General features: G+C 39.4%; 1 protein-coding gene across 1 annotated transcript in view; it reads right to left on the bottom strand.

The window, feature by feature from the left end:
* Positions 1-17,215, bottom strand: part of brinp1 (bone morphogenetic protein/retinoic acid inducible neural-specific 1) — a 112,672-nt gene extending 95,457 nt beyond the window's left edge. The window contains exon 1 of the mRNA XM_085165276.1: positions 16,744-17,215. The gene's annotated coding sequence lies outside the window, so the exon portion shown is untranslated. The remainder of the gene's footprint in view (positions 1-16,743) is intronic.
* Between the last annotated feature and the right edge of the window lie 5,096 nt (positions 17,216-22,311).

Genomic DNA, 22,311 nt, shown 5'->3' with positions numbered 1-22,311 from the left:
TCAATAATAATTCTGTTGTCTTTGATTACTTTAGGAAAAATTATTGTAATTATTGAAATCACCTCTAAAACTACAGCCACATAGGTTCTGAGGTTAATTTAGGTTTGTGAAAATAAATTGCTAAATAATCATTGTAGCATTATATACATCACTGATTTGATGGGAATTTATATTAAAATATGTTCATATTTAAAGAGACTAATGAAAGCATATGAGGTACTTAATAGGGGTGCAACGATACACAAAATTCACGGTTCGGTTCGGTTCGATACTTTGGTGTCACGGTTCGATATTTTTTCGATACAAAAAAAATGTTCATGCCTTTTTATTAATTTGTCATTTATTAAATTTTCACGGCACATTCTGCACCACATCTCTGTGCGTTCATCATTTGTTTGAAGCCAGCTCACCTCCTGCAACCACTTTTCCGAGAATACGCGCTTCTTTTGTGGTTCGGACTCCTTCTGACATTTCTTTGGAGGTGGAGGAACATCACAGTAATTGCTTAAAGGAGCTTCTTCGACATCTTTAAGAGTTCTAAACAAATGTCTGTCCTCCTCCTGAAAATCTTATGTATGCAAACACGCGTTGCAACTTCTTATCTTGTGCCGGTTTTTATTTTGACAGCGAATGCGCACCTGCGGACCACTTATGTGCAGCCCTGGTTATTTAGCTCGTCATATTGCAGCCACAGAAATTCTTTTGTCCATGAAACCATAAAGCTGCACTTTCTTTTTTCCTTATAGTCTGATTTGTCATAACCTTTCCGTTTTGTGGTTAGCTTTTCTTTGGCTGTCACTTCTTCACCCTGACCTGTCTTATTTGGCTCAGCAGAACTAAAATATATATCCTGCTGCTTTTACACACGCACTCACATAACGCTCAGCGATTCTCTGCGCGATCAACCTCTCACATGTTTAAGCTGCGGGAGATTTCACTTGTCATGTTTGCATAGTAAGCTAATGATTGATAAGACGATGTCAGAGGAATTGGTGCGCAAATTATCATCACTCACCAATCAGTACTGTCGCTTTCTATACACAGTTCACGCGATTGCAAAGTGAAAGCAAAAAACAAGCGCAAATTCAAACGCAATTTCAGTATGTCACATATTGACAGTGGCCGATGCCAATGACATAATTACCCAGCTACATTTCCGAAAGAATGCAAAAGCATTGACATATAGTTTTCCTTCCTACGATAGGCCGACGGGCAGGGCAGAGATAGATTTTGGTAGCCCGACTGGAAAAAAGCCCCAGGACGTCGGGCTAGCGATTTTGCGAGCCCTGTATCTGATTGAGGAATCACTCATCTTTGGAAAAGAGAGTTTATTATGGAGAAATGTCTCTTTCCAAAATAAAAGCTATACTATACGCTTCTCCTGGGCTATATTCTCAGCAGCATATTAAACATATCAGGTCCCCATAAGGAGAATCATGTGCTAACGGCTGTCTAAATGACTCGGGTAAAGTTTGTAGCATGCCTGCTTGTTTTTGTCTGCTTCCACTTGTCTTTGCACTAGGATGATGTCGGAGTAAATGTGCAGTCATATTGGTTGTGTTCCCACTAGTGCTGTCAGCGTTAATCTGAAATGACATTAACGTCACAACACGGCAAATCTCCGTTAACGAGCTACCGCGGATCACCTCATGAGTGGGGCTGGAAGACGTCAACACATTAACGAGCTAACTGCGCTAACACACTAGTTCCCACCAATTGAGCATTGCTGGCACATCCAACATACTGTTTTACTTTTGTCCATGACGCGCTTACCTTCAGGGTCATACATCACATGAAAACCAAAATAGTTCCAAACGCCAGATCTGAATGAGGGTGGGGGAGGTTCAATTTGCCATGTTGCAACTAGCCTAGCTTCTGTCTCGCTAGCTTGCCCTGCGCTCAGTGAATCTGTGTTCGACTACTCCGCCTAGGCTGCACTGTCGAGCGCAGATCCACTGAGCGCTCAACACAGACAGCATCGTCAGAAGGAAAGTTGATAAAATAAATTAAAAATGTTGTATCGTTCGATACATATGCGTACCGAACCGAAAGCACTGTATCGAACGGTTCGATATCGATACGAGTATCGTTGCACCCCTAGTACTTAAGTATTTATAATGCACATCACGCACCATCTCTCTGTCAGGATACTGTTTAATATAAACACACACACACACACACACACAACTCCCCCTGTCTGGCTCAGGCATGCTTGTCGGACTTTGTAGTGGTTTTGTGCTAAAATTGCATTTCAGCATAATAAATAGGTCCACAGTGTGATGATCTGGGATTTGTGATTTTTTTTCTTATTTTAAACACTTACTATTATATATCTGTCTCCTCTGTCTAAAGAAAATGTTAATACTGACCTCAAAAAATGCTGGCATTGATCATTTCATGTTACTCCACAATTAGGAGAGAAGTGTTAATGGAGTGAGGTGCCAGATTGGCACAGCATCGGCAGCACTGCACTCAATTGAGGAGACAAATTATTCATAGTAAGAGACTCAATCAATGTGTATTTCCAATGTCTCTGATTTTTTTTTTCTAGAAGGCAGTAAGTGTATCACCCTCTGAAGTGTTTCAGAAATAATCAAATTGGGTATGGTTTGATGTATTGTTTCCTGCATATGGATCGACATACCAGAGCAATTATCCTGGAACATTTTTTTAAAAATGAGCTGTACAGTCTGGCTTCTTGGGTCTGAATGTGAAAATGGTGTTTGTTTTACTGAAGCGTTCAGTCTACCAGGTGTAGACTTGAACTCAGATCAAATACAGCGTTTAGTCTTGTCTGAATCGCCATCACCTGATTATGTTATCTGATACACAATCATCCCAAAGCAAAGTATAATTACTTCCAACATTGTCTAGACTGTGTTTGACTCAGTGTAAAGCAAGCCCAGAGGTAACAGCACAAAGACCTGCTCTACTTAACCACTACAGTTCACATTTTTCACATCCTTTCCCAACCTCTCTCTTACACACACACAAATATACATATATATACAGCTTCACTTCTGCACAAATCCTCTGAAGTTTTAAAAGCCAGTTCTGTATATTGTCGACACTACTTCAGCCTCCATCTCATGTCAGAGCCTCTTTCCCTTCCTCTTACTCATGTATCCCTATACTCACCTTTTCTGTCACCCCAAACACCCCTAAAATCAGGTGAGAGGTCCCCTTCAATTTCTCTCCACCTCTAATAGGCACTTCCTTGTGTTACATGATCACTGGGTGTCAAGATTAAAGAATGGCTACTGCTTCCCAGGGCAGACATAGATGGGAGACAGAGAAAATAGCACTCCATAATTACTGATAAATCGAGCACACAGCCTCCTCTCCTTCCACTTCCTCCCTATCCACCTGGCCCTGATGTCAATGTGAGGGGCTGAGCAAGTTAAACCGAGAAAAACTTGACCACGCCAGCCACTTTTTTGCACTGCTGATATTGCAGTTAAGTTCAGGCAATTCAGAGCCAATTGACTGACTTGGAGCTTTTATTCAGCCTCCAATCATCACTTCTTTGAAGTGGGACACACAGTGCTGGACTAAAACAGCTGCAGCCAAAATACAATGCACCAGTCTACAGCCTGGGAGAATATACCACACTACGCTCTCGACCAAACACAGGTAAGCTGCCATACAGCACATTTTCCTTTAATCTCTGACAGGGTTATAACCTACAGAGAATGATGAATGCACCACAGATCAAGCATTTCCCATTTACTAAACACCACACATGTGCATTGTAAGTGACAGTCGCTGGAACAAGTGGTAAAAGAATAAAGAAAAGGCCAGATGGCTGGGTCTCACCCCACCACCAGGCAGTTGTGATGGATTCCCCAGTTGCAACCCTTTGCCATTGTTTGTTAGCAATCCTAATAGAATTGGTGGAAAGCAAAGCCTTTTCTGCAGTGACAGTGTTTTGCTTTCTAGTAGTATTGTATAGTAATTTGAATATTTATTTTAACAGGCAAGGAACCAGGTGGTAATAAGACTCTGGAGATTAAACATTTTTCCTGTAGTAATGATATACATGTGCCACAAAGCTTTATTCCGAGTAGCTTAGTTAGGCAAAATCACGCTCACTTAATAGGTGTATGAGCTTTATTAGACTGATCGTCAGTCTGAAGGGCCACCTCATTTCACTGTGATATACAGCTTAATTTGATATTCATCTGTGCCACTTTAAGCTTAGGACAGGGAGGAGTGATCAAGACCTACATGAATCGCTGAATAAGATAATTAGATGTGGGAGGTTAATTAGCGATATGGAACCAGGCATTTGAACTTCCAAGTGCCCCAGATCTGACTGGTAACTTGTATGTTAGGAAACAATACGGCTGACTAACCCTGAATTGTTTGGCAGCATAATGATGTTAATGATAAATGATGTGATTTACTTTCATTTACATGCATCAAAAGAGAGTAAAGTGTGAACTATAAGTACTCTGGCATTTTAAAGGATGCCTCCCTTTCTCTTGCACTGACCCTCTTCATTGCTATCGATTTTATGCCATGTGAAAAACTGTGCAATGGATCTGGGGAATATATGACAGTGAAAAGAGCAGTTGCTGCCGCAGAGCATAAACCTTTGACCTCAGCGCTAAGGACTTTCATGGTCAGAAGGAAATACCAAAATTACTAAGCATAGAGCTTAAAACATAAAAGAATACATCTGAACAACTCCCCAGTGTGACCCATAAACGTATCCTACAAAGTTTGCAGTTAATTATATTCAACATCTGTTTATTATCGCTAGTTCTCTGGCGACACTTCCCCTTCTACATTTAGATACCCAGATGCTTCATCCTCCTTTCCAGAAACCATGCTGACAATTGACCTAACTGTTTTTCCTGCAAAATGTGGGTGCTTTTATAGATTAATCTTTGGATTGAGGGATTAGAAAGAAAACAACAAAAAAATAACACACAAAAAAGCATTAATAACACAGCTGGTTGTATGTCTGATTGACACTCGTCACATAATGATTTATGGTCAGGAAACCTCATCATCATTTGAATCCATTGGCTACCTTTCTAGAGTTTTTTTGGTTAGGTATAAGAAACAAGTTTACTTTAAGGATTTGGAAAACATCATGGTTTAGACTGAAATACAGCTTTTTTGTCTTAACATTAACACTTTTCCCAAGTGTAACAAGCTTCTCAACTGTTGTCCTTGTTTCTATGGTGACGGAGCACCGATGATAATTATTCTAAGAGGGCGCACATTAAGCTTAAATGTGACACCAATGGCTCCTGATCAAGAGGCAGTATCTGACCAGTTGAGAGCAAGCCGAGCTGGAAAATAATACTTTTTCAATAATTGTTGAAGAAAGAGGCACTCCACTGTGTCTCAAAATGAACAGTGACTTTTTGTTAGGGAATACAATTAAGTTGTTAGATTTATGCATTTTACAAATACGGCCAAATCAAAAGGTTGTTTCTGAGTGTAAGACTTTTTCTTGAGAAACTGTGTTGGTTTAAGATACTTTCTCAACATCTGCCTCTTTGCTTCTTCTTCAGCAGGCACTGCATTTGGGATTCGGTAGGGATCATTTTTAGAACTTGCTTTTATAAGATGTTTAATCCCAGTTCATTCGATTTCAAATGTAAAATGTCATTAAAAAGCTAAGCATTTTTTTTTGAAAAAAGAAAAAAGGTACAACTTTTTGCCTTTTAACCCCACTGCATTTCTTGTCCATTTTTTTCCGTCCCTTCTACAACTTTTAAATGTCACTGGAAGCATTTTAAAAGCAGAGCATTTAATTTGAACAAGGTCTTTAATTTTGAAAACTGACTCACTATGTAATTCCTGTGTATGATAAGTAGGAACACTGCGTAGCTTGGAGGGGTAAAAAGAGCAAAGGTGGGAAGTATAGAGAGAGGTATGACATAACCAACCAATGGTACTGTTACAACTATTTGCATCTCAAGCCATCTTCACAGTTACTTGTTAGCTTGATAACTGAAGTGTATCAAGCAGCGTTAAGAGTAGGGCTGTTCGATATAACGATATATATCGGATGACAATATAAAAACGTCTATCATTTCATTTTACGCTATCATTTGTTTCGTGGTGTCGCAAAATAAACTGTTTACGGCAATATTTTTTCATCGTTTTGATGGTCACTGTAGTGGCTATATTAATTAGAATTAGAATTCTTATATCGGGATATGAGATTTTGGTCATATCGCACAGCCCTACTTAAGAGCATCTAGGCACACACTGCCTGTTTAGCAGAATGATGCCCTGCAGCTAGTCCCCAATTTATAAATTCCAAAACATGCATTCAATTTAGCAGGTTTCACTTGCTGTCTGTAAATGTATGCATTTCAATGCCATGGTTACATGGCATGTTGGGTGTACACAGTAATCTTTAAAAAAAAAAAAGAAAAAAAGAAAAAGAAAGTCAAACTATAAATAAAATATGAAGTATTTACCAAAACACAGACAGCATTTAGAGGCCAAGTAGAGACATAATATATTAGGAGGGCACGCAGACACAAAGAATCCTGAAATATGTCAGGGAAATGAAGATGATTGTTGTACTACCACTGCCCTCAAAGACCTAATCAACCGTTAAAATTGAAAATCTGATGTGGCGGTTACTACATTAGATGGTAGTCAGTGTAGTCTCACAGGTTTTAAAAGCTGTGTTGAAAAATTTTACACCTCAACCTTACTGGATTTTAATGGCAATTCTGTATATGTTGTTTTTAAGTCCCAGTGACCACTAAGTTATAGCTTTTCGTTTCCCATTCATTTATATACAGGCATCAAATAACCACCTGGATTCGATCCAAACTGGCTGACGAGCTCCAGGTGAAACTTCTGGAAGGGCTTCTGGCCAAGCAATACCACCAACATATAGAGGCCTTGAAAATGGCATATTTTATTTACTAGCTTTTAATCATATTCTCCATCTTGGGGCAAAACTGGTTCATATTTAATAATCCGCAACAATATTGTAGCCTTCAGGTGCAAATTTGCCTCTAAAACATAAGTAGTCATCGGAAAAGACAGGTCATTATAGGAATTAGATATTTATTTATTTTAAATGAATGCATCCAGTAAATTAAATATAAGAATTCCATGAATAATAAAAGTAAAATAAGGCCGACCAAATGTAAGAATGCCAGTTAAAGATATGAGGTTGCAAGAGCTAACAGAGAAAATGCCTTAAAGGCGATGTCAAATGATAACAAATATGCATAAGTCTGTAGTCAATCAATGTTTTCCAAGCTAAATGTGACAGGAAGTGGTGCTTAGGCAGTCAAGCTCTCATGCCAGGAATGCAAATGTATGCATTGGGACATGTAAGATTGACATTAGTGTACACAGAGCTTCTATGTTTAGAATTCTAATTAATAGACATGTCTGCTGTTATACCTGATTTTGGGCCTCAGGAATTCAAAAAGATGCTTAATGTGCAAGAGACAAACACACACACACGCACAAATTCTGTCACAGGCAAGGCAAGGGCAGCTATATAAAAAAAAAATCTATAGGTCGGTACTTTTGTGAAAATGCTGTGTCAGGTCATTTCATGTGCTACTTCTGGAGTAGCCCAACGCCTTTTACAGCTCAGAGTTGTTGAGGAAAATGAAAGCTGTGTTATCCAACTAAATATGCTCATGTTGTTTAATGACTTACATTTAAGGGGAAACACACTAATGCTATTATTGCACTTACCGGCCACATCATTAGATACACCTTACTAGTACTGCACTGGAGTCCCTTTGCATTCAGAACTGCCTGAATTCATCTGCCATAGATTCAACAACGTCCTGAAAACATTTCTCTGAGATTTTGGTCCATGTTGATACAACAGCATCACACATTTGCGACAGACTTGTTAGCTACACATCCATATATGAATCTCCCATTAAGCCACTTCCTATAAGAGCTCCATTAGATTGAGATCTGGTAACTGTGGAGGCTATTTGATTAAGCTGAGCTCACTGTCATGTTAAAAAAAATGTTTGGGATGATTGGAGCAGTCTAACTGGTGCACTATGGTCATGAAGGGATGGATATGATCAGCAACAACACGCTTTGTGGCATTTAAATGGTCATTTTGTACTAAGGGGTCCAAAGTGTGCTGAGAAAATATTTTCCACACCATAACACCGCCAGCAGCACCCTGAACTGTTGATACAAGGCAAGATGGATCCATACTTTCATGTTGTTCATGCCAAATTCTGACCCTATCATCCGAATGTTGCAGTAGCAATCAAGGTTCATCAAACCAGGCAATGTTTTTCCAGACTTCAATTGTTCAATTTTGGTGAGCCTGTGCAAACTATAGCCTCAGTTTCCTGTTCTTAGCTGACAAGAGAGGCACCTGGTGTAGTCCTCCACTGCTGTACCGAAGGTTTTGTGCATTCAGAGATGCTCATCTGCACATCTTGGTCGTAACAAGCAGTCATATGAAATTTAGTAAACATAATAGTAAACACTGAGTTTACACCAAGCATATTTTCGTTAGTGAATAAATAGACCTTTGATTTTATATTTCAGTTGTTCAAAATTCTTGAGTCATTGTTTAAGTAAAAACAAACACAAATGCCGAACCAGTAGATTTATGTAGGAAAGGCATAGCTAGAGAAGAATATAAAAAATCTTTTTGCACCTCATCTTCAATATTCTCCTCTGATCAGCGATCTGCTGGTGTGTAGGTTGCCACTGCCCAGGGCTGCAATATAGGTCAGTGATGCTGCGATCTTCTGGCATGGGCCAACAGCACATTGACTCACCAGCATCACAAAGGTCATGGGTCAGTCCATGACTCCACTCTCTCTCCAAAAAAGCCCCCACTGTTTAATTTTTCAAAATTGGGCCATGGTAAATCTACTGAGAATGGCAGCTTCTAATCTCAATTCAAGCTTCACGTGATAAATGCCAGAGAATTTGAAATGCTTGTTTGAAATATTTTTTATCTTCTTAAGAAATAATTAGGGGGTACCTAAAGTGCTCCAGTAGGGAGTACTTTACACTTGTTAGTCAGCACAAGGAAGGATGAAAAAGATTAAAACCTTCTCTGTGTGAAATCCAATTAACATTTTTTTATTCAGAAAGATTATCTTCCCGTGATTGTTCACATTTAAATTATGACTTTTACGTTGATAGGCAATTCAGTGGAACAATTGAAATTGTATGTTTGTTTATCCATGTGAATGTGAACTAGAATGTGAATTACTTATTTATGGCAGGAAAACTGAAGGTTCTTTGGGTGACTTTAGCCTTTTGTGATAATTTTTCATGGGCGAAAATACAAGTGGTCAGGCAAGCGGCTGTGACACACTTCAAAATGACTAAGAATCTTTTTGTAAGTTTATGGTCAATCAAATCTGACCTGCTCAGTCCTTTAAAAGTTAGTAGTGACAGTTACAAATGAGTCACACAAAGGTCACACTGATTGCTTTTTCAACATGGGTTCAATTTTCTCAAGATGTTGAAATCTGCATTATAAGCTTTCCCAGAATCAATTGTGAAAGACAAAATCACAATACATTTGATTTGTAGTTAAAATATCAGCATTGTTTTGCTGAAGGTGAAGAACACAAGTTATATCTGCATGCATGCAATGACTCACATCATCCAAACAAGTAATGTGGATACCTGATGGAACATCCAAGTATAATTTATATTTAATAGTTTAAGTAGTTGCTTCTGTTCCCTTCCCATGGTATAAAGAGACTCCCATCTTTTAGGCATTCATTTGTTTTGGTTTTCCCAAAATGTAAAAATTTGGTTTTAACCCAGGTAGTGGGTATCAAGCTATCAGGGGGATATGGAGATTTCACCAAAACCTATACTTCATGTACCTTTCAATGCAATTATTTAAGTTCTTTTTTTTTTAAATCAAAAAGTAGGCTGCTTAATAGGAAAAAAAAAATATTAAGCTGCAAGCTATTAAAGCAAAATAGTGAACCATATTAAGCTGAGGAGAAACGAGATGGACAGTAATTCTCTATGCCTAATGGTTTTGTGTTATAAAGTACAGGTAACTCAATCCATTCTTGATATTAAAAGTATTTATTAATGCAGATTTATTTAGTTATCAGATGTGGCTAGTATACACCTTAGAGCTGAAAAACAATAACTTTTGTAGGTAAGCACGTACGTAAACACATATGACGCGTCAATATACCGATAGAGAACATATGCCACACCAAACTCAATTATGGAACACACTTAACAGCAAATGGCTGCACAGTTATGTTGCTGCCCACAAATTTACCAAGGATTTGCAAGTGAGGAGGAAAATCTCAGCAACAAAACAAAACTGCCAATTACTGGCCAGAATTGCACATTATTGCTATACAAACCAGACCCAGAAGCTATACTGGGAGGTTTGCATTTTGCAAAATACCTCAGACACATCTTCTAGACAAGAGCAGGTCAAATTATATAGCATGGGAGGCTGGAGTGAAGCAAATTAAGTTAAAGGCTCTATGTATAATCGTCGACCAATGCAGACCTCTGCAAATCAAAACATCTTTCTCCTTCTCCACAAAAAAATCAAGTAGATGTACAACACCGCTGTCACCAAGCCAGCAAAGACCAAGGCAATGTCAGGCAAAATAAATTACTGTAGTTATTACTGTGTTGTCCGAGTTATCATATTTTAGGGAGTAATAACTAAGCTTCCTGGCAGTGTTTAATGACACACAGGTCAGGGTTGCGGAGGCTCAATTTAGCATCACTTTTCTATCTAGTGTCTCCTACTTGGCAAACACCAAGTGCTAGGTCAAGATGCATGGTGTGCAGAGGAGTGAGAGTGTGTTAACCCAATGTGAAAAGGCCACTTTTGCACTTTTGAAGGCAAAAGCACTGGGAGCAAGTATATGAGAAAAACTGTTATAGTGATTTTTATGCCATCCATGCTAGCATTCCACAGGTGATCTGCAGAGAGTGAGACATCTTTTTTTTGTGAAAGCAGCTTGTGCAAATAGAATTGATCTGTAATGATTGTTAGAGCTGCTCAGCTGGGCAATTAGCTATATCTACTAAATTATAAGTGGCTGGGAAACAAATGCTTCATTAGCAGCCTTTAGAGTGGATCCTTTATTCTGCAACTTTACCCAATGAAATATAGCCAGATAACCCCAACTTCTTTAGTGTTTATGTTTCCTAAATGTTTATTCAGACTTGGCTCTAAACTAAATGACACCAGCGTTAAAAGAAGACACTTCAACCATCCACATGCAATATCATCTAAAAATGGTAGGCTCACTTGTTTGCATTAGGATAATGACAACTTTAGTTTTTGGTACTTGGGGCTTTGAGCGTGAATGTTTCCGAATTAGCATATGTCAATATATTTGGTCTAATAAATGTTTTATAAGGCAGCTTCACCCGCTACAGCAACAACCAGTAGCAGCAGCTACACCCAGACCAAAGTCGATGTGGAGCCTCCTCTTCCCTCAGTGCATAAAAATTGTATCGCATTGGATTTGTCAAATTCCTTGCTTGGTGAATGAGGTTAATTAGCATTACTATTCAATGATGCTTGTGCACAGCGGCTGATTAAGATATCTTTTCAGAATTTATATGAATGAAAGCAGGTAATTTGCTTCAGGTCTGTTGTTCATTTTAGTATAAAAAAAAATTGGTTAAAATGATTTTATATGCTGCCAACACCGACCACAATCAGTACACGTTAACTAGTGAATTAAATCAAAGGATGATGCCCTGATTTTTTTTTTTTGCTCATCACCCAATTTCTTTCTTTCAAATTTTTATGCAGTCAAGATACTCTTTGGTATATCTATCTATCTATCTATCTATCTATCTATCTATCTATCTATCTATCTATCTATCTATCAACATATGGTCAGCATATATATATATATATATATATATATATATATATATATATATATATATTAGGGGTGCAACGATACACAAAATTCACGGTTCGGTTCGGTTCGATACTTTGGTGTCACGGTTCGATATTTTTTCGATACAAAAAAAATGTTCATGCCTTTTTATTAATTTGTCATTTATTAAATTTTCACGGCACATTCTGCACCACATCTCTGTGCGTTCATCATTTGTTTGAAGCCAGCTCACCTCCTGCAACCACTTTTCCGAGAATACGCGCTTCTTTTGTGGTTCGGACTCCTTCTGACATTTCTTTGGAGGTGGAGGAACATCACAGTAATTGCTTAAAGGAGCTTCTTCGACATCTTTAAGAGTTCTAAACAAATGTCTGTCCTCCTCCTGAAAATCTTATGTATGCAAACACGCGTTGCAACTTCTTATCTTGTGCCGGTTTTTATTTTGACAGCGAATGCGCACCTGCGGACCACTTATGTGCAGCCCTGGTTATTTAGCTCGTCATATTGCAGCCACAGAAATTCTTTTGTCCATGAAACCATAAAGCTGCACTTTCTTTTTTCCTTATAGTCTGTTTTGTCATAACCTTTCCGTTTTGTGGTTAGCTTTTCTTTGGCTGTCACTTCTTCACCCTGACCTGTCTTATTTGGCTCAGCAGAACTAAAATATATATCCTGCTGCTTTTACACACGCACTCACATAACGCTCAGCGATTCTCTGCGCGATCAACCTCTCACATGTTTAAGCTGCGGGAGATTTCACTTGTCATGTTTGCATAGTAAGCTAATGATTGATAAGACGATGTCAGAGGAATTGGTGCGCAAATTATCATCACTCACCAATCAGTACTGTCGCTTTCTATACACAGTTCACGCGATTGCAAAGTGAAAGCAAAAAACAAGCGCAAATTCAAACGCAATTTCAGTATGTCACATATTGACAGTGGCCGATGCCAATGACATAATTACCCAGCTACATTTCCGAAAGAATGCAAAAGCATTGACATATAGTTTTCCTTCCTACGATAGGCCGACGGGCAGGGCAGAGATAGATTTTGGTAGCCCGACTGGAAAAAAGCCCCAGGACGTCGGGCTAGCGATTTTGCGAGCCCTGTATCTGATTGAGGAATCACTCATCTTTGGAAAAGAGAGTTTATTATGGAGAAATGTCTCTTTCCAAAATAAAAGCTATACTATACGCTTCTCCTGGGCTATATTCTCAGCAGCATATTAAACATATCAGGTCCCCATAAGGAGAATCATGTGCTAACGGCTGTCTAAATGACTCGGGTAAAGTTTGTAGCATGCCTGCTTGTTTTTGTCTGCTTCCACTTGTCTTTGCACTAGGATGATGTCGGAGTAAATGTGCAGTCATATTGGTTGTGTTCCCACTAGTGCTGTCAGCGTTAATCTGAAATGACATTAACGTCACAACATGGCAAATCTCCGTTAACGAGCTACCGCGGATCACCTCATGAGTGGGGCTGGAAGACGTCAACACATTAACGAGCTAACTGCGCTAACACACTAGTTCCCACCAATTGAGCATTGCTGGCACATCCAACATACTGTTTTACTTTTGTCCATGACGCGCTTACCTTCAGGGTCATACATCACATGAAAACCAAAATAGTTCCAAACGCCAGATCTGAATGAGGGTGGGGGAGGTTCAATTTGCCATGTTGCAACTAGCCTAGCTTCTGTCTCGCTAGCTTGCCCTGCGCTCAGTGAATCTGTGTTCGACTACTCCGCCTAGGCTGCACTGTCGAGCGCAGATCCACTGAGCGCTCAACACAGACAGCATCGTCAGAAGGAAAGTTGATAAAATAAATTAAAAATGTTGTATCGTTCGATACATATGCGTACCGAACCGAAAGCACTGTATCGAACGGTTCGATATCGATACGAGTATCGTTGCACCCCTAATATATATATATATATATATATATATATATAAAATTACCTCCAGATTCATCAGTTGTCAGAAAGCAAGCCACATTAGACTTGCATTAATTTAATAAATAATGTTTTCTGTTTGCTTTTGAGGTTTTGATGTATTATTTAATTCTTGAATGCAACATAAAATGGTATTTGTGTTCAGTCGCAGCTATTCAGACTCTGGCCCCATGCTGTGAATAAAGCAAGAAGGAGATAGAGAGAAACCAGAGACAGGCCACTTTACTTAGTTGAAGAATTACGTGTACTGAATGCCTAAATAGTTTATAAAAATAAAACTGTCACTGTTATGGTGCTCCCCTGAGGCTTTGCACAACACCCATATTTTTCTTCACAAAACTATGGAGACCTTCTTTGCAGGTTTGTGTCACTCCATGCAAACATTGAGATAAACGTTGTCTTTAATAGCCATCCAATAAGTAAAGTAAAAATTCCTTCTGAAACTGTGAAATCCTCCTAAGCATTAATATTTCATGATATGCAAGAATAAGCACTAGTAATCATCTTTAATTATGAGCCTGTGGCTGCGAACGGCTTTTTGAACACTGCATTATAAGAAAAGCATGTTTAGACCCATGTAGTTTTGGGACTGATAGCACCAGCACACGGGTCAGAAAACCTTCAGTGGAGATCAGCTGCATTTCCAAAATACTGTAAACGTGCCAGGATTTCTGGTAGAGTTTGTCACATGTCATTGTGTGACCCTGTTGTTTGTTTCTGATAAAAACAGATTTTCTTTTCCTCCAAACCTCTTAGGAGGCAGCCTTCTGGTCACTACAGCTGCAGCCAGCACCCACATAAAAACAATGCTGTGCCAATACAAGAATACAAAGAGAGAGATACACAGAGAGGAAAAGCAGGAGAGAGCTGGTGCCAGTACAAGACTGGTACTGTTCTCTATCCAGCACACAGACAGTTGGAAAAGTAATATCCTTATCTTTACACAGAGTGATAAAGAAATGCTGTGCACATATGGTCAATGTATTAAGTCTGTCATCATTTCCTCCTAATTATGTTCATGGGTGTTTATTTCCTTGTCTTTTAGAATCACAGTCACATGATTTGCAGACAATTTATCAGTAAGTTGCACTGCCAAGCTCTGTAAAAGGACCTCTGCTGCTGAATGTTCTCTTTTCAGTCCTTGAAAGCATTATCAACATTGGGTCATCTAAAGCCACGACACAAATATAGCTTTAAGCCACTGCAGGCATTTTCATTTTGGCAGCGTGATTTAGAATGCTTTCCCTCTGAATATGATTACATGTTGCCAGCATTTTGCCATTGAAAAGGCCACCAGATTGAATGAAGCATTCGGAATGAGGGAGCTTTTCTTCTGCAATTTCCGCTGCCAGTGCAATTTTCTCTACTGTACATGCAGAGGAGAAGGCAGAACAATATCACAGAGTTAAAGCACTTGCTTTTAGCGTAATGCTCATTTAAGAAAAAATAATAATAAATAAAGCTCAACTTACATTTCAAATTCAGTATGCAGGGTTAGTTACAGTGGGGTGCCAAACAGACCCTTTTCTAGCATGCTCATCAAAGGCGTGATTGTGCAGTATAGACTGAGATCCTGCATTGTTCATTACTCATATGTGTGACTTCAGTATTATGAAACTAATGCTTTGCACTCTCAGCCTGGTAATTATAACTGCAACTGCGGGGGTTTTTTTCTGTTTTCTTTTTTTTTCTATGTACATTTGATCAAGTTCCTTAAAGCTACTTTGGCTAGCATTTCAAAAAGAAACATTGACAAACAAAGCAAAATTTGCAGTGGCAGCCGTGGAATTGCAGATAAATGTTTCCGGACTAATTTCAAACAGAAGCTGCTCCTCTAATTTCATAGACTTGGTATCAGTATCACACACAGTAATCTTGCCTTTAGCCACACAATGACACCTATAGTGTAAAAGAGCATGAGCTCCCCTCGCAGTTAGCCGGTGGAACAGCAATCAAAGCAACTTGAGGGAACACGGAACGGCAACTTTGCCTCACTGGTGACACGCGCGCGCGCACACTTACAACAAAACAAACACGTACGTGCTTGCTCTCATGTACGCGCACCCTCATGCGTCCAAAGCTACGTACAGGACGGGCCAGCGGGCGCGCACAAACGCTGATCCGTCTCATATCAGGCAGTGAGACGAAACAATGGGAAAATATTCATAATCATTAATAACATGCAAATAAAAACACTAGTAATAACAGAAAGAATGGACGCGATTGATTTACTCTTTATTATTATCATTATTATTATTTTTAATAAATATGGTGACTCTCATTTAAAGTTAAGAGCAAATGCAGCTTTCAGAGTGAACTAATCATCGCTAGATCTGGACTCCAAAGAGAGAGAAAAAGAAGCTTGAGTACAAATGTTGACGCTCACTACTGCAGGCCTGATTTACACCCCTACTCTGAATGTTGCCCCCCGGACTGCCACTCACTGAAACAGGTCTGCGTAATGTGCCAACCCCGAATACTGAGATCATTGATTCCCTCAGTGTTTCGTGCTCCTTTTACATCCGCACTTCTGCAGCATCACCTGGGGAAGATGCTGCCTCACAACGTGCAGCGAGAACGCATGCGAACGCATGCAATTTGTGAGAATAAGTCATTTGCCTGGTGGTCTAAAATGAAGGCTTTATACGGCAAAATGTTTCAATTTTAATACCCTCGGAAGGGCTACGTCGACATATAGTCCGGGCGGAGCTTGAAAGGTAGCTTCGCCGTGAGAAAGGGGGAAAATTACCTCCATCCTGAAAAGGACACCACCGGCCACCCTAGTTACATGCTGACCACGCAACATCGCCATAATTGTGCCACAATATAGCCCTGCCTACCAGACCACTTCCTCGTGGTTAGTGATAGACAGGAAAAAATATACATAAGATATCTTCACATTATGTTAGAGGTCTAAGCCAGCATATACCGTACTTACCTAAAACTGACTCTCCCCTCTTAGCTGTATTTGTGGTCCAAGATTTCTTAGTTCTCTCGCCAACAACTTCTGCTGGAGCATATGTATCCAGTGCTCATGCTGGTGGCTCAGTCGGTGATGTTGGATTGCGGATGATTTGGCAATCCTTTTCATGCTCAAGGGAAAAAAATCCTCCGTTTCTGCGTGGTCTCGAGCATTGGCGCGCAGATGAATAAAGTAATGAAGTCCGTCAGGAGGGAAAGGAGAAAAGGGAGCTGTAGAAGTGGGATTTATGTCGACGTGTTTGAAACAGTTCTGCTCTCTTTTTTTGTCACACTAGGAGCCGTTTGCGGGTAGAGAGGTGTGGATGGATATCTAGGAAGGGAGGCTGGGATCCACAGACGGAGGGCGAGAAAGGGGAGGTACAAAGAATACAGTCTCGTATTGTAGAGGACGGTCATGGCAGGCAGTGAGGGGTGGGTCTGGACTGTATGAGGCGGAAGGCGAGGTAACTGAGGGTGGATGAGGATAAGAAGCCGCGTCGTGACTTTTTTCAGCTGATAGGTATGCTAATTCTTTACACCGAGGCTACAGGATGAAACCCATAAATAGCCTGGTCATTGCTCATTAAGGTGTCAACATTTGGGTACGGTGTGGGCTCAGAAGGACACAGGCTTATTAAGCATACAAGGATTTTTGTTGGGGTTTTTTGTTTTGTTTTTTTGAGACAACTGAAAGCGCAACAAAGTGAGAAGGCGTTGAGTTGCGCAGAAGGTGTCATACAATACCACGTATAGGCTGTGTTCTTTACATAAAAAAAAACAACGTGACTGTATGTCTGTGTTAATGTGAACTTATGATGACTTGCTGAGAAACTCATCTTCATAAAAATTCAGCATAGCTCTGTGGACCCCGTTTCACGTTGCATTGGAAGCGAAACCTTGGCAATTTATGCACACATTTTTGTGGAGCAAAATTTGCTCTGCTGTCCCAGGTGCTGAAACACAACTGAAGTGAAGTTCTGGTTACTGTCCATGGTTCTGAAAAGCAGCAGGGGAGATTCTGTTGTTCTGTCGATGGCTGCGAAACCTGCTCAGTAGATCTGTGGCGATGTGTGTCAGGTAATAATGTTAACTCAAAGTGGCAGGTGTCATGGCTGCTGAATTCATTAATGCAAACACTGTATTAAACGTATAAATTCACTTCATTAATGACTGATAAGGTCACGGCTGCTCAATGTAGTGGCTTTAACAGACAGTTAGGGCTTATATTCTATAATAACACTGTGGGGGCTACATCAAATTTGTATAGGCATGTTGGTGTTAGACTAGGGAACCTCTGGCATCATTCTAAAATCCTTGCTATGGTGCTGGTGAGTGGTGTATTCTGACAACATATGGTCAGCAAATGCATGACATAAGATCATATTTCCTTAGACCAAAGGCTTAGCCAAAAGCGCTCTATTCTACTGCGTTAGATATTACATCAAAATTATATCAGCTTGTACCTCACTTCATGAGGACATCTCCAGCACTGCAAAATGTAGTGCAGAGTAATAGGTAGAATCTGCAGTCAAATTTCAAAACAAAGACTTTTGAGAGGTTTTACAAGCCGTCTACAATTCTTAACATAAAAATGGAACAAATCCTCCTCAGGTCATTATGTATTCTTCTACATCAGCATTCATCTTAGCACAGCTTGCTCTGTCTTTCTGTCTCCTTCACATACATTGTAACTGCTGAGATTCAATAAATATAAACATGAACTGTGCATTGAATCTGGTAACATAGCTGCTAAAATTTTGCCTCAAACCATCTTTGGTCAGGTCAGCTAAGGTTACTTAATATTTAAGGTACCTTGTGGGCAGTTTTTTTTTCTTTTGAATGTTAAAGGTTCCATTAGTTTGGCAGTATCATCCTGATTTAGTGGAAATATGTATAGGTGTGAATAGATATAACCTGAAAAACCACAGATGGATTATGCCTGATTTATTCGGTTGAACCCACCAGTGTACTTATTAGTTAAGTTTACTCTTCCTCTCCCAATGTAATAGTTTTCAGAAATGCAAAGCACAAACAAACACACACACACACACACACACACACGCAAAAGAAGAAATGGATAGTAGACATTAACAGCTTGGCATACTACAGTGTGTCATGGGAGCTAATACTCTATTTAATAATCCAAAACAGATACTTTAAAAGTATATCTGACACAGGTTATTAGATGTGGGGTTTTGGGTTTTTTTTTTGGTTTTCTTTTTTTTTTTGGGGGGGGGGGGGGGTATATTTTGTAAGCTCACAGTCTTTATTGTAGCTCAAAGCTGGAGCATGTCAAATGGATAACCTTTGAACTGATTTTGACATCACTATATCCACTGCTGTCACAGAGAGTTTTGCAACTCACTAGCTCTCCAATGGTCCACTTGCAGTGAAGTACTTGAAGCATCCACCATCGGCTAAAGAACCTGGCGGGTCCAACATTGCATGGAACTCAATGAGGCTAAATGGATAAATGGTGCCATTACAAAGTCATTAGCCTGGAAGTGGTGGTGACACATGACAAGTTTCTTTTGCAGTTGCAGTCATAAAATGCTCCAGGGATCATTGATGTTACATTTCACGATTCAATTGATAATAGCTTTTAATTTGAAATTTCCCCCCCTTTCCTGCCAAGATTTACTGTCACCGAGGGAAATTACTGACATGTTCAAGACGGCTCTTACATTTAATTATTCTCACTTTGTTTTGAAAATCTGGATTCCTGCTGTCTGCGGTGGAGTAACACTATAATATCAAACAATAACTGAACAACTCACACCTTTTGTCAGTGGTTACGTTCCAACAAAGTAAATATCAGCCAGTCTGGGATACATAAGCCACCTGATTTTCAGTGGCACTTTCTGAAAGTGTGTAGTTGCATACTGTATTGCTATCAAAGCTTCATCAAACAGAATAAAGCAAGCAAAGTGCTTGATGTGGATTTGTAGGTATGCGTTATTCCATGTGTTGCTGCAATACTGCAGACAAAAGCTGAATGCTGGTCATGAATACCACACAAAAAAAGTACCACTGTTGCTTTGGGTTTACCTATGATGAAATATGTACTACTCTAGAGTGTTTGTGTGACTGGGTCATGGCAAGAGTGTTGGATAGATGCATATCTTGAGTTCCCCTACGTCCATAGGGTCAATGCTAGCAGAGCTGTTGGCCTACTGTAAAGAAAGAGGCAATGAAAGAAAATCAATCTTTTATTTGAAATCTGTGGTCAGAAGAAAATTGTGTCCAGCACAGTAACACAATATCTTGGAATCAAAATGCTTCTTAACAGACTTTATTTCAAAAGTAGTTTGATTGAAGACTCAAATTAAACCGAAATCCAAACAAAATTAGACTGTGCAGCATTTTTCCATCTGCTTTCTTGTTTTGTTTTATTTGTTCACTTCAGATTTTCTCAGTAAATTACATGCAATTTAAGCATATTCGATAAATCCAGGCACTTTTGGTCTCAGACTATATAAATCCCACAAGAATAAATATAATCAGACTTTGAAGACAAACACAAACACAACATACTAATATAATTATTGGGTCACAGAAAATCAAAACCGTGGATACTCAGAGAGAAAAGTCCCCTTTTCTTTGTGTATTGAGATCAGTTTTGTTTTTGGAGAAAAAGCAGTTACCCAGTTAAGCTTTTGGCAGAAACTAAACTTAAGTTATTGCCAAGTGCAGTTCATAAAAGGATATCATTCACCATTCAATTCCTTCAACTCAGTCTGCTTTAACAGTCTGTAATTATGAAAGTTATGGAATCACTGACACATTCTTCAATAATGAATGGTGAAAATAAAGAAAATTTACTTAAGGCTTTAAAGAATGTTGTAATTACACCTTTGCCAATGTCTTTAAAGTTAGTTTAAGTAATCACACTTTTAGAAGAAAATCAGCCCCCTCTATTGTTTCTAACTATTGGCTTCATTGGTTTCACTTCTTCCTTTTTTTCTCCACAACATTAGAAAGATAGTTTTCAAAAGAATGGAAAAATATATAATATGTTAATATATTTGATATATTTATCATTTATTATACAACTAAATCTCAAAAAATGTGAATATTGTGGAAAAATACACTTTCACTTTACCTCATTAAACTAAAAAAAACTGTTTCTCTATTACAATATTTCCTAAGATCAATCAAAATCATGTATAATAGGGATATGTCCACCTTATGAGAAGGATGTTTATTTATACACTCATTACTTGGCTGGGGCTACATTACAGCAAATTACTGCATCAGTGCAGCCTGGCATGGAAATGATCAGCTTGTGGCACTACAGAGGTGTTACTGAGACCCAGGTTGCATCAATAATGGTCTTCAGCTCGTCTGGAATTTGGGGTCAAGTCGTTCTCACCTTTTTCCTGGCGAATACCCCACAGACTCTCTGAGGCTCACATCAGATGAGTTGGCTGGCCAGTCAAGCACAGCAATATCGTGGTCAGCAAACCATTTGGTCGTACTTTTGGCACTGTGGGCAGGTGCTAAGTCCTGCTGGAAAACAAAATTGGCATCTCTATAAAGCATTACAGCAGATGGAAGCATAAACTGCTCTGAATCTTCTTGTAGACAACTGTATTGACTTTGGATTTGACAAAACACAGTGGACTGACCACCACCAACTTCAGCAGATGACCTGGCACTCCAATTCCTTGCAGACTGCAAAAACTTCACGCTGGACTTCAAACACCTTGGATTGAGTGCCTGTACAGACTGCAGTAGCCTGATTTCCAAAGTAAATGCAAAGTTTTCTTTCTTCTGAAACAGGCTTTGAACCACAGAGCAACAACTACAATTTTCTTATCCCAGGTAAGACACTTCTGATATTGTCTCAGTCCCAGGAGACAGCTGATCTTGGAAATGCAACAATTGGGAATGCAACAGTTGTAGGCACCTTCCTGAAGATTTCTTTGAATCGTGGCTTTTCAAATGGAAAGGTCGAATCTCCAGCAACACTTGAAGTATAAATAAATCCTGATAATCTATCCAGTTATAATGGAAATAGAATATAGTTTAATAGATGGAGCGATCGTGGCTCAAGAGTTGGGAGTTCGCCTTGTAATCGAAAGGTTGCCAGTTCGAGCCCCGGCTTGGACAGTCTCGGTTGTTGTGTCCTTGGGCAAGACTGGCCTGTGGTGGTCAGAGGGCCCGGTGGCGCCAGTGTCCGGCAGCCTCGCCTCTGTCAGTGCGCCCCAGGGTGGCTGTGGCTACAATGTAGCTTGCCATCACCAGTGTGTGAATGGGTGGATATGTAAAGCGCTTTGGGGTCCGTAGGGACTAGTAAAGCGCTATACAAATACAGGCCATTTACCATTTAGATTTACATTGCAGACAGAACTGTGATGTACTCATTTTAAAAAAAGTCTTTCACATCTGTAGTATAACCTGTGGTGCCTCAGTCTTGTGTAATTATTTTCTGATCACAGTATTCCTAATAGTTTTTGCGGCTTCGTATTTATCCTTTAGGGTACTGAACATTGTACATGCAGAGTTACATAAAATTATAAAAATATTACTATAATGATTGTAA

Source organism: Neolamprologus multifasciatus, chromosome 7 (assembly GCF_963576455.1).
Source record: "Neolamprologus multifasciatus chromosome 7, fNeoMul1.2, whole genome shotgun sequence".
NCBI classification, from domain to species: Eukaryota; Metazoa; Chordata; class Actinopteri; order Cichliformes; family Cichlidae; genus Neolamprologus; species Neolamprologus multifasciatus.
This window is presented reverse-complemented; position numbering and strand designations above follow the sequence as displayed.